The sequence below is a fragment of the Oncorhynchus nerka genome, unplaced genomic scaffold (assembly GCF_034236695.1).
Source record: "Oncorhynchus nerka isolate Pitt River unplaced genomic scaffold, Oner_Uvic_2.0 unplaced_scaffold_2505, whole genome shotgun sequence".
Taxonomy (NCBI): Eukaryota; Metazoa; Chordata; class Actinopteri; order Salmoniformes; family Salmonidae; genus Oncorhynchus; species Oncorhynchus nerka.
In genome coordinates, this window is record NW_027038809.1 from 1 (window position 1) to 13,453 (window position 13,453).

Consider the following 13,453-nt stretch of genomic DNA (forward strand, 5'->3'; position numbering starts at 1 on the left):
CACACCCGCCCTCACCCGTCCTCACACCCGTCCTCACACCCGTCCTCACCACGCCCTCACCACGCCCACACCACGCCCCACACCACGCCCCACCACGCCCCACACCACGCCCCACACCGCTCACACCACGCCCCACCACGCCCCACACCACGCCCCACACCGCCCCACACGTCCCACCACGCCTCACACCACGCCCACACTCCACACCACGCCCCACCACGCCCACCCGCGCCCACACCACGCCCCACCACGCCCCACACCGCCCCACCGCCCTCACACCACGTCCTCCACCGCCCACACCACGCCCCACCACGCCCACACCGCCCCACACCACGCCCTACACCACGCCTCACACACGTCCTCACCACGCCCACACCCGCCCACCACGCCCCACACCACGCCCTACACCACGCCCCACCCACGCCCCACACCACCCGCCCACACCACGCCCCCTCACACCACGCCCCACACCACGCCCCACCACGCCTCACACCACGCCCCACACCCGTCCTCACCCGCCCCCGCCCCACCACGCCCCACACCACGCCCCCACACCTCCTCACCGCCCACCGTCTCACACCACGCACACCGCCCCACACGTCCTCACACCACGCCCCACACATGTCCTCACCCGCCCCACACCCGCCCCACACCGTCCTCACCACGCCCCACCCGCCCCACCACGTCCTCCCACCGCCCCACCACGCCCCACCACGCCCTCACCCGCCCCACACCACGCCCCACACCACGCCAACACGTCCCCACCACGCCCCACACACGTCCTCACACCCGCCCCACACGCCCCACCCGCCCCACACCACGTCCTCACACACACTCTGACAACAGCTGGTCTGTATATGGAGTCACCATCTGGAGTTCCCTGAGTTGACACCTGTTCTTTTGTTCTCTACAGATTTAACATCACCTCTAAAGACACGTTCTTTGACAACGCAACACGAAGTCGAATAGTGAGTCTGTCATTCAGGATGTTCTCTGTTTTATATGAATGTCAAGAATCAATGGGAATATGTTTTCGGCTCTCTGTTTCTCTCTGACACAATATTCTGTGTGACCTAACCCCCTCAGGTGTATGAGATCCTGAGGACGCACCGCCTGCACACGCACCAGCCAATCCATGGGTGAGTGACCTCTAACCCCTGATTGCCCAAAGTTGCCTACTTTTGGAGGTCATTGACATTCTCCATGGTTCCTCAGCACAGTGAGTGATTGGTGTTCTCCACCTCCCCTGTCCAATAAATAACACGCTACCCTGTCCAATAAAATGACATGCTACCCTGTCCAATAAATAACACACTACCCTACCCTGTCCAATAAATAACACCCCCTGTCCAATAAATAACACGCTACCCTGTCCAATAAATAACACGCTACCCTCCCTGTCCAATAAATAACACACTACCCTGTCCAATAAATAACACACTACCCTGTCCAATAAATAACACACTACCCTCCCCTGTCCAATAAATAACACGCTACCCTGTCCAATAAATAACACACTACCCTGTCCAATAAATAACACGCTACCCTCCCTGTCCAATAAATAACACGCTACCTGTCCAATAAATACACACTACGCTCCCCTGTCAATAAATAACACTACCCTGTCCAATAAATAACCACTACCCCCTGTCCAATAAATACGCACTGTCCAATAAATAACACGCTACCCTGTCCAATAAATAACACGCTACCCTGTCCAATAAATAACACACTACCCTGTCCAATAAATAACACGCTACCCTCCCCTGTCCAATAAATAACACGCTACCCTGTCCAATAAATAACCCACCCTGTCCAATAAATAACACGCTCCCCGTCCAATAAATAACACACTACCCTCCCCTGTCCAATAAATAACACACTACCCTCCCCTGTCCAATAAATAACACACTACCCTCCCCTGTCCAATAAATAACACACTACCCTCCCCTGTCCAATAAATAACACGCTGCCCTGTTCAATAAATAACACGCTACCCTGTCAATAAATAACACCTATCTGTCCAATAAATAACACGCTACGCTACCCTGTCAATAAATAACACACTACCCTGTCCAATAAATAACACACTACCCTCCCCTGTCAATAAATAACACGCTACTCCTGTCCAATAAATAACACACTACCCTGTCCAATAAATAACACACTACCCTCCCCGTCAATAAATAACACACTACCCTCCCCTGTCCAATAAATAACACGCTACCCTGTCCAATAAATAACACACTACCCTGTCCAATAAATAACACACTACCCTCCCCTGTCCAATAAATAACACGCTACCCTGTCCAATAAATAACACGCTACCCTGTCCAATAAATAACACGCTACCCTGTCCAATAAATAACACGCTACCCTGTCCAATAAATAACACCCTCCCCTGTCCAATAAATAACACACTACCCTGTCCAATAAATAAACACTACCCTCCCCCTGTCCAATGAATAACACACTACCCTCCCCTGTCCAATAAATAACACACTGCCCTGTCCCTACTACCCTGTCCAATAAATACACACTCCTGCCCTGTCCAATAAATAATACACACCCTGTCCAATAAATAACACACTCCCTGTCCAATAAATAACACGCTACCCTGTCCAATAAATAACACGCTGCCCTGTCCAATAAATAACACCCTCCCCCTGTCCAATAAATAACACCCTCCCTGTCCAATAAATAACACGCTGCCCTGTCCAATAAATAACACACTACCCTCTCCTGTCCAATAAATAACACACTCCTGTCCAATAAATAACACACTACCCTGTCCTATAAATAACACACTACCCTGTCCAATAAATACACACTACTCCTGTCCAATAAATAACACACTACCCTGTCCAATAAATAACACGCTACCTGTCCAATAAACGCTACTTGTCCAATTAACACGCTCCCCTGTCCAATAAATAACACGCTACCCTGTCCAATAAATAACACGCTACCCTGTCCAATAAATAACACGCTACCCTGTCCAATAAATAACACACTACCCTGTCCAATAAATAACACACTACCCTGTCCAATAAATAACACGCTACCCTGTCCAATAAATAACACGCTACCCTGTCCTATAAATAACACCCTCCCCTGTCCAATAAATAACACACTCCCCTGTCCAATAAATAACACACTACCCTCCCCTGTCCAATAAATAACACACTACCCTCTCCTGTCCAATAAATAACACACTACCCTCCCCTGTCCAATAAATAACACACTACCCTCTCCTGTCCAATAAATAACACACTACCCTCTCCTGTCCAATAAATAACACACTACCCCCTGTCCAATAAATAACACACTACCCTCCCCTGTCCAATAAATAACACACTACCCTCCCCTGTCCAATAAATAACACACTACCCTCCCCTGTCCAATAAATAACACACTACCCTGTCCAATAAATAACACACTACCCTGTCCAATAAATAACACGCTACCCTGTCCAATAAATAACACACTACCCTCCTGTCCAATAAATAACACACTACCCTCCCCTGTCAATAAATAACACTGCTACCCTGTCCAATAAATAACACAAATAACATACCCTGTCCAATAAATAACACACTACCCTGTCCAATAAATAACACACTACCCTCCCTGTCCAATAAATACACTACCCTCCCTGTCCAATAAACACGCTCCCTGTCCAATAAATAACACGCTACCCTGTCCAATAAATAACACGCTACCTGTCCAATAAATAACCCTGTCCACAATAACACACTACCCTGTCCAATAACAACATACTACCCTCCTGTCCAATAAATAACACATCACCCTCCCTGTCCAATAAATAACACACTACCTCCCCTGTCCAATAAATAACACACTACACCTCCCTGTCCAATAAATAACACGCTACCTGTCCAATAAATAGCACGCTACTCCTCCCTGTCCAATAAATAACACGCTACCCTGTCCAATAAATAACACACTACCCTCCCCTGTCCAATAAATAACACACTACCCTGTCCAATAAATAACACACTACCCTCCCCTGTCCAATAAATAACACGCTACCCTCCCTGTCCAATAAATAACACACTACCCTGTCCAATAAATAACACGCTACCCTGTCCAATAAATAACACGCTACCCTGTCCAATAACACGCTACCCTGTCCAATAAATAACACACTACCCTGTCCAATAAATAACACTACCTGTCCAATAAATAACACGCTACCCTGTCCAATAAATAACACGCTACCCTGTCCAATAACATCCTGTCCAATAAATAACACACTACCCTGTCCAATAAATAACACGCTACCCTGTCCAATAAATAACACACTACCCTGTCCAATAAATAACATACTACCTCCCCTGTCCAATAAATAACACGCTACCCTGTCCAATAAATCCCTGTCCAATAAATAACACGCTACCCTGTCCAATAAATAACACACTACCCTGTCCAATAAATAACATACTACCCTCCCCTGTCCAATAAATAACACGCTACCCTGTCCAATAAATCCCTGTCCAATAAATAACACGCTACCCTGTCCAATAAATAACATACTACCCTCCCCTGTCCAATAAATAACACACTACCCTCCCCTGTCCAATAAATAACACGCTACCCTGTCCAATAAATAACACGCTATCCTGTCCAATAAATAACACTACCCTGTCCAATAAATAACACACTACCCTGTCCAATAAATAACACACTACCTGTCCAATAAATAACACACTACCCTGTCCAATAAATAACACGCTACCCTGTCCACAAATCCTTGTCCAATAAATAACACACTACCCTCCCTGTCCAATAAATAACACGCTACCCTGTCCACAACACCCTGTCCAATAAATAACACACTACCCTGTCCAATAAATAACACCCTCCCCTGTCCAATAAATAACACCCTCCTGTCCAATAAATAACCCTCCCTGTCAATAAATAAATGCACCCTCCCTGTCCAATAAATAACACACCTCCTGTCCAATAAATAACACACCACCCTGTCCAATAAATAACACACTACCATCCCCTGTCCAATAAATAACACACTACCCTGTCCAATAAATAACACCCTCCCCTGTCCAATAAATAACACACCACCCTGTCCAATAAATAACACCCTCCCCTGTCCAATAAATAACACACCACCCTGTCCAATAAATAACACCCTCCCCTGTCCAATAAATAACACACTACCCTGTCCAATAAATAACACACTACCCTCCCCTGTCCAATAAATAACACACTACCCTGTCAATAAATAACACTCTACCTCCCTGTCCAATAAATAACACGCTACACCCTCCTGTCCAATAAATAACACGCTACCTCCTGTCCAATAAATAACACGCTACCTGTCCAATAAATAACACGCTACCCTGTCCAATAAATAACACGCTACCCTGTGTCAATAACACCCTCCCTGTCCAATAAATAACACACTACCCTGTCAATAAATAACGCCACGCTACCTGTCCAATAAATAACACGCTACCCTGTCAATAAATAACATACTACCCTCCCCTGTCCAATAAATAACACACTACCCTGTCCGATAAATAACACGCTACCCCTGTCCAATAAATAACACACTACCCTGTCAATAAATAACACGCTACCCTGTCCAATAAATAACGCACGCTACCCTGTCCGATAAATAACACGCTACGCTCCCCTGTCCAATAAATAACACGCTACCCTCCGACAAATAACCTGTCAATAAATAACACGCTACCCTGTCCAATAAATAATGCACTGCCTGTCCAATAAATCTACCCTGTCCAATAAATAACACACGCTACCCTGTCCAATAAATAAGATAACTACGCTACCCTGTCAATAAATAACACACTACCTGTCCAATAAATAACACGCTACCCTCCCTGTCAATAAATAACACACTACCCTGTCCAATAAATAACACACTACCCTGTCCAATAATAAATAACACACTGCCCTCCTCCCAAAGCAAAATGTCGATCTGTCCTTATCAGCATTAGTTTTCGGTTGTTTTCTACATGTAAACTAGATGGCTAGCTAGATGAATAGAATTCACGTATTGCCAGCTGATAATTATAAATTAAAACGTTAACTACATAAAGCAATCTTGTCTCGTCTGTATTGGTAAAAGGAATTGTTAATGCAGGACATTAGCACAGAGTGCTTCTCAAATGGACCATTTTATGCACGGTATTATACATATTAGGACACACCCTCTGTTTTTCTCTCTTAGCCTGAGCCTCTCCTTCCCCCTCTTCCCAGTTCCCTTTATTGTCCTCCTCTCTTCCCAGTTCCCTTTATTGTCCTCCTCTCTTCCCAGTTCCCTTTATTGTCCTCCTCTCTTCCCAGTTCCCTTTATTGTCCTCCTCTCTTCCAGTTCCCTTTATTGTCCTCCTCTCTTCCCAGTTCCCTTTATTGTCCTCCTCTCTTCCCAGTTCCTTTATTGTCCTCCTCTCTTCCCAGTTCCCTTTATTGTCCTCCTCTCTACCCAGTTCCCTTTATCGTCCTCCTCTCTTCCCAGTTCCCTTTATTGTCCTCCTCTCTTCCCAGTTCCTTTATTGTCCTCCTCTCTTCCAGTTCCCTTTATTGTCCTCCTCTCTTCCCAGTTCCCTTTATTGTCCTCCTCTCTTCCCAGTTCCCTTTATCGTCCTCCTCTCTTCCCAGTTCCTTTATTGTCCTCCTCTCTTCCCAGTTCCCTTTATTGTCCTCCTCTCTTCCCAGTTCCCTTTATTGTCCTCCTCTCTTCCCAGTTCCCTTTGTCCTCTCCTCCTCTCTTCCCAGTTCCCTTTAACTCTCCTCCTCTCTTCCCAGTTCCCTTTTGTCCTCTCCCTCCTCTCTTCCCAGTTCCCTTTATCGTCCTCCTCTCTTCCCAGTTCCCTTTATCGTCCTCCTCTCTTCCCAGTTCCCCTTCATTGTCCTCCTCTCTTCCCAGTACCCTTTATTGTCCTCCTCTCTTCCCAGTTCCCTATTTATTGTCCTCCTCTCTTCCCAGTTCCTTTATTGTCCTCCTCTCTTCCCAGTTCCCTTTATTGTCCTCCTCTCTTCCCAGTTCCCTTTTTGTCCCTCCTCTCTTCCAGTTCCTTTTGTCCTCTCCTCCTCTCTTCCCAGTTCCCTTTTGTCCTCTCTTCCTCTCTTCCCAGTTCCCTTTATCGTCCTCTTCCTCTCTTCCCAGTTCCCTTTATCGTCCTCCTCTTCCCAGTTCCCTTTATCGTCCTCCTCTCTTCCCAGTTCCTTTTATCGTCCTCCTCTCTTCCCAGTTCCCTTTATCGTCCTCTCTTCCCTTCCCAGTTCCCTTTATCAGTTCCCTCTCGTCCTCTCTTCCCAGTTCCTTTATCGTCCTACCTCTCTTCCAGTTCCTTTATCGTCCTCCTCTCTTCCCAGTTCACTTTATCGTCCTCCTCTCTTCCCAGTTCCCTTTATCGTCCTCTCTTCCTCTCTTCCCAGTTCCCTTTATCGTCCTCTCTTCCTCTCTTCCCAGTTCCCTTTATCGTCCTCTCTTCCTCTCTTCCCAGTTCCCTTTATCGTCCTCTCGTCCTCTCTTCCCAGTTCCCTTTATCGTCCTCTCTTCCTCTCTTCCCAGTTCCCTTTATCGTCCTCTCTTCCTCTCTTCCCAGTTCCCTTTATCGTCCTCCTCTCTTCCCAGTTCCCTTTATCGTCCTCCTCTCTTCCCAGTTCCCTTTATCGTCCTCCTCTCTTCCCAGTTCCCTTTATCGTCCTCCTCTCTTCCCAGTTCCCTTTATCGTCCTCCTCTCTTCCCAGTTCCCTTTCTCGTCCTCTCTTCCCAGTTCCCTTTATCGTCCTCTCTTCCTCTCTTCCCAGTTCCCTTTATCGTCCTCCTCTCTTCCCAGTTCCCTTTATTGTCCTCCTCTCTTCCCAGTTCCCTTTATTGTCCTCCTCTCTTCCCAGTTCCCTTTATTGTCCTCCTCTCTTCCCAGTTCCCTTTATTGTCCTCCTCTCTTCCCAGTTCCCTTTATTGTCCTCCTCTCTTCCCAGTTCCCTTTATTGTCCTCCTCTCTTCCCAGTTCCCTTTATTGTCCTCCTCTCTTCCCAGTTCCCTTTATTGTCCTCCTCTCTTCCCAGTTCCCTTTATTGTCCTCCTCCTCTCTTCCCAGTTCCCTTTATCGTCCTCTCCTCCTCTCTTCCCAGTTCCCTTTATCGTCCTCTCCTCCTCTCTTCCCAGTTCCCTTTATCGTCCTCTCTTCCCAGTTCCCTTTATCGTCCTCTCTTCCCAGTTCCCTTTATCGTCCTCTCTTCCCAGTTCCCTTTATCGTCCTCTCTTCCCAGTTCCCTTTATCGTCCTCTCTTCCCAGTTCCCTTTATCGTCCTCTCTTCCCAGTTCCCTTTATCGTCCTCTCTTCCCAGTTCCCTTTATCGTCCTCTCTTCCCAGTTCCCTTTATCGTCCTCTCTTCCCAGTTCCCTTTATCGTCCTCTCTTCCCAGTTCCCTTTATCGTCCTCTCTTCCCAGTTCCCTTTATCGTCCTCTCTTCCCAGTTCCCTTTATCGTCCTCTCTTCCCAGTTCCCTTTATCGTCCTCTCTTCCTCTCTTCCCAGTTCCCTTTATCGTCCTCTCTTCCTCTCTTCCCAGTTCCCTTTATCGTCCTCTCTTCCTCTCTTCCCAGTTCCCTTTATCGTCCTCTCTTCCTCTCTTCCCAGTTCCCTTTATTGTCCTCCTCTCTTCCCAGTTCCCTTTATTGTCCTCCTCTCTTCCCAGTTCCCTTTATAGTCCTCCTCTCTTCCCAGTTCCCTTTATCGTCCTCCTCTCTTCCCAGTTCCCTTTATTGTCCTCCTCTCTTCCCAGTTCCCTTTATTGTCCTCCTCTCTTCCCAGTTCCCTTTATTGTCCTCCTCTCTTCCCAGTTCCCTTTATTGTCCTCCTCTCTTCCCAGTTCCCTTTATTGTCCTCCTCTCTTCCCAGTTCCCTTTATTGTCCTCCTCTCTACCCAGTTCCCTTTATCGTCCTCTCCTCCTCTCTTCCCAGTTCCCTTTATTGTCCTCTCCTCCTCTCTTCCCAGTTCCCTTTATTGTCCTCTCCTCCTCTCTTCCCAGTTCCCTTTATCGTCCTCCTCTCTTCCCAGTTCCCTTTATCGTCCTCCTCTCTTCCCAGTTCCCTTTATCGTCCTCCTCTCTTCCCAGTTCCCTTTATTGTCCTCCTCTCTTCCCAGTTCCCTTTATTGTCCTCCTCTCTTCCCAGTTCCCTTTTGTCCTCTCCTCCTCTCTTCCCAGTTCCCTTTTGTCCTCTCCTCCTCTCTTCCCAGTTCCCTTTTGTCCTCTCCTCCTCTCTTCCCAGTTCCCCTTTATCGTCCTCCTCTCTTCCCAGTTCCCTTTATCGTCCTCCTCTCTTCCCAGTTCCCTTCATTGTCCTCCTCTCTTCCCAGTACCCTTTATTGTCCTCCTCTCTTCCCAGTACCCTTTATCGTCCTCCTCTCTTCCCAGTTCCCTTTATCGTCCTCCTCTCTTCCCAGTTCCCTTTATAGTCCTCCTCTCTTCCCAGTTCCCTTTATAGTCCTCCTCTCTTCCCAGTTCCCTTTATCGTCCTCCTCTCTTCCCAGTTCCCTTTATTGTCCTCCTCTCTTCCCAGTTCCCTTTATCGTCCTCCTCTCTTCCCAGTTCCCTTTATCGTCCTCCTCTCTTCCCAGTTCCCTTTATCGTCCTCCTCTCTTCCCAGTTCCCTTTATCGTCCTCTCGTCCTCTCTTCCCAGTTCCCTTTATCGTCCTCTCTTCCTCTCTTCCCAGTTCCCTTTATCGTCCTCCTCTCTTCCCAGTTCCCTTTATCGTCCTCCTCTCTTCCCAGTTCCCTTTATCGTCCTCCTCTCTTCCCAGTTCCCTTTATCGTCCTCTCTTCCTCTCTTCCCAGTTCCCTTTATCGTCCTCTCGTCCTCTCTTCCCAGTTCCCTTTATCGTCCTCTCTTCCTCTCTTCCCAGTTCCCTTTATCGTCCTCCTCTCTTCCCAGTTCCCTTTATTGTCCTCCTCTCTTCCCAGTTCACTTTATCGTCCTCCTCTCTTCCCAGTTCCCTTTATCGTCCTCTCTTCCTCTCTTCCCAGTTCCCTTTATCGTCCTCTCTTCCTCTCTTCCCAGTTCCCTTTATCGTCCTCTCGTCCTCTCTTCCCAGTTCCCTTTATCGTCCTCTCTTCCCAGTTCCCTTTATCGTCCTCCTCTCTTCCCAGTTCCCTTTATCGTCCTCCTCTCTTCCCAGTTCCCTTTATCGTCCTCCTCTCTTCCCAGTTCCCTTTATCGTCCTCCTCTCTTCCCAGTTCCCTTTATCGTCCTCCTCTCTTCCCAGTTCCCTTTATCGTCCTCCTCTCTTCCCAGTTCCCTTTATCGTCCTCCTCTCTTCCCAGTTCCCTTTATTGTCCTCCTCTCTTCCCAGTTCCCTTTATTGTCCTCCTCTCTTCCCAGTTCCCTTTTGTCCTCTCCTCCTCTCTTCCCAGTTCCCTTTATTGTCCTCTCCTCCTCTCTTCCCAGTTCCCTTTATTGTCCTCTCCTCCCAGTTCCCTTTATTGTCCTCTCCTCCTCTCTTCCCAGTTCCCTTTATCGTCCTCTCCTCCTCTCTTCCCAGTTCCCTTTATTGTCCTCTCCTCCTCTCTTCCCAGTTCCCTTTATCGTCCTCTCCTCCTCTCTTCCCAGTTCCCTTTATCGTCCTCCTCTCTTCCCAGTTCCCTTTATCGTCCTCCTCTCTTCCCAGTTCCCTTTATCGTCCTCCTCTCTTCCCAGTTCCCTTTATTGTCCTCCTCTCTTCCCAGTTCCCTTTTGTCCTCTCCTCCTCTCTTCCCAGTTCCCTTTATTGTCCTCTCCTCCTCTCTTCCCAGTTCCCTTTATTGTCCTCTCCTCCTCTCCTCCCAGTTCCCTTTATTGTCCTCTCCTCCCAGTTCCCTTTATTGTCCTCTCCTCCTCTCTTCCCAGTTCCCTTTATCGTCCTCTCCTCCTCTCTTCCCAGTTCCCTTTATTGTCCTCTCCTCCTCTCTTCCCAGTTCCCTTTATCGTCCTCTCCTCCTCTCTTCCCAGTTCCCTTTATCGTCCTCTCCTCCTCTCTTCCCAGTTCCCTTTATCGTCCTCTCCTCCTCTCTTCCCAGTTCCCTTTATCGTCCTCTCCTCCTCTCTTCCCAGTTCCCTTTATCGTCCTCCTCTCTTCCCAGTTCCCTTTATTGTCCTCCTCTCTTCCCAGTTCCCTTTATTGTCCTCCTCTCTTCCCAGTTCCCTTTATTGTCCTCCTCTCTTCCCAGTTCCCTTTATTGTCCTCCTCTCTTCCCAGTTCCCTTTATTGTCCTCTCCTCCTCTCTTCCCAGTTCCCTTTATTGTCCTCTCCTCCTCTCTTCCCAGTTCCCTTTATTGTCCTCTCCTCCTCTCTTCCCAGTTCCCTTTATTGTCCTCTCCTCTCCTGAAGTGTGTTGTGGGGTCAGGCTGAGATTGAAGCAGAGGCATGTGGGAGTTGTGGTCCCTGTAGCTGTGCTGTGATTGGCTCGTTGGTGAAGCTAATCACTGTGATGTTTCTGGCTTCGTCTTGTTAATTAGTTCATGAGGTAATGAATCAATTAGTTAAAGCTGTTCCCACTGAGCCCACTGAGCTTCCCACTGTTCCTGCCCTCTCATTTCCTGCCCTCTCCTCTCATTTCCTGCCCGCTCCTCTCATTTCCTGCCCTCTCCTCTCCTGCCCGCTCCTCTCCTGCCCTCTCCTCTATTGCCCTGCCCTATTCTCTCCTCTCTTGCCCCCACCCAGCCACTTCTCTCCTCTCTGAATGGGAAAGCTGATACAGATCACTGAAGCATCTCTCACTAATATTAGATGAGTTTGTTGATACATTGAGTAACCGACACCTCTCCCTCTTTCTCTCTCAGGCATCACCACATTAATAGCTAAAGGTGTCTATGATTCAGCCTTCCCTCTCCATGATGTAAGTTCCTGTCCTTCCAGCTGCACATACAGTATTTGTGATGATGTTACTGTTAACCTCGTGATAATGTTGCTATTGATAACGCAAACTGTAATACACTGTGATCTTTCTAATTGTGATGTGATTGGTCTGTCTGACTCCTCCCCTCTCTGCAGGGGGATTATAAGGTCGTGGGTCACTCTGAGAGGAATGACAGACAGGTAACTACTGCTCTACTGTACTATAATATACTGTTGCTACAACCTGGCTCAAGATTGTAACAAACAATGGGAAACCACACACTGAATGAAGGAATAAAAATTTTATTTATTTCATAAATAAACACTCACAACAATAATCAGATGAGGCATGACAGTCAGTAAATTAAGTGTCAACTGCCAAAACCACAACGAAACGACCAAAGGTCTGCATGGAGAGAGGAATCTCTTGCTGAATGGGGAAACGACCAAAGGTCTGCAGGGAGAGAGGAATCTCTTGCTGAATGGGGAAACGACCAAAGGTATGCATGGAGAGAGGAATCTCTTGCTGAATGGGGAAACGACCAAAGGTCTGCATGGAGAGAGGAATCTCTTGCTGAATGGGGAAACGACCAAAGGTCTGCATGGAGAGAGGAATCTCTTGCTGAATGGGGAAACGACCAAAGGTCTGCATGGAGAGAGGAATCTCTTGCTGAATGGGGAAACGACCAAAGGTCTGCATGGAGAGAGGAATCTCTTGCTGAATGGGGAAACGACCAAAGGTCTGCATGGAGAGAGGAATCTCTTGCTGAATGGGGAAACGACCAAAGGTCTGCATGGAGAGAGGAATCTCTTGCTGAATGGGGAAACGACCAAAGGTCTGCATGGAGAGAGGAATCTCTTGCTGAATGGGGAAACGGTGGCTTTATGCCACAGCTGAGCTGTCACAGGTGTACCCCATCAGCCATGACGACCCTCCCAGCTCCGCCCACCTCTCCTACTCCGCCCACCAATCTCCTGCAGGAAGTAAGCACAGCAAAACCCAGTAGACAGAGCAGGGAGGTGCCGTAACACTACTCTACTACAGTGCTTCCCAAACTGGGGGTTGGGACCCACTTGTGGGTCCAGCTGGGTCACAGGATTTCGCTTTAAAACTGCAAAATGTTCTCTGTTTTTTTTCTTATTCACACTCAACCCTTACGTTGGGTCACGATAACACACCTCAATTGGTGGGCCATGAAGTAAAAACGTTTGGGAAATCCTGATGACTGTTTTGTACTCTGATGTCTGGACTCTACTCTACTCTACTCTGATGTCTGTACTGAACTCTACTCTGATGTCTGTACGGAACTCTACTCTGATGTCTGGACTCTACTCTGATGTCTGGACTGTACTCTACTCTGATGTCTGGACTGTACTCTACTCTGATGTCTGGACTCTACTCTACTCTGATGTCTGGACTCTACTCTACTCTGATGTCTGTACTGAACTCTACTCTGATGTCTGTACGGAACTCTACTCTGATGTCTGGACTCTACTCTGATGTCTGGACTCTACTCTGATGTCTGTATTGGACTCTACTCTGATGACTGGACTCTACTCT

The 13,453-nt window shown here is 47.8% G+C and overlaps 1 long non-coding RNA gene across 1 annotated transcript; it reads left to right on the forward strand.

The window, feature by feature from the left end:
• The first annotated feature begins 913 nt into the window (after positions 1–913).
• LOC135567162 (uncharacterized) lies at positions 914–12,096 on the forward strand. Its single transcript, XR_010462279.1, has 4 exons — positions 914–968; positions 1,087–1,139; positions 11,838–11,893; positions 12,049–12,096. It is a non-coding gene; the product is annotated as an uncharacterized LOC135567162 (long non-coding RNA).
• The last annotated feature ends 1,357 nt before the right edge of the window (positions 12,097–13,453 follow it).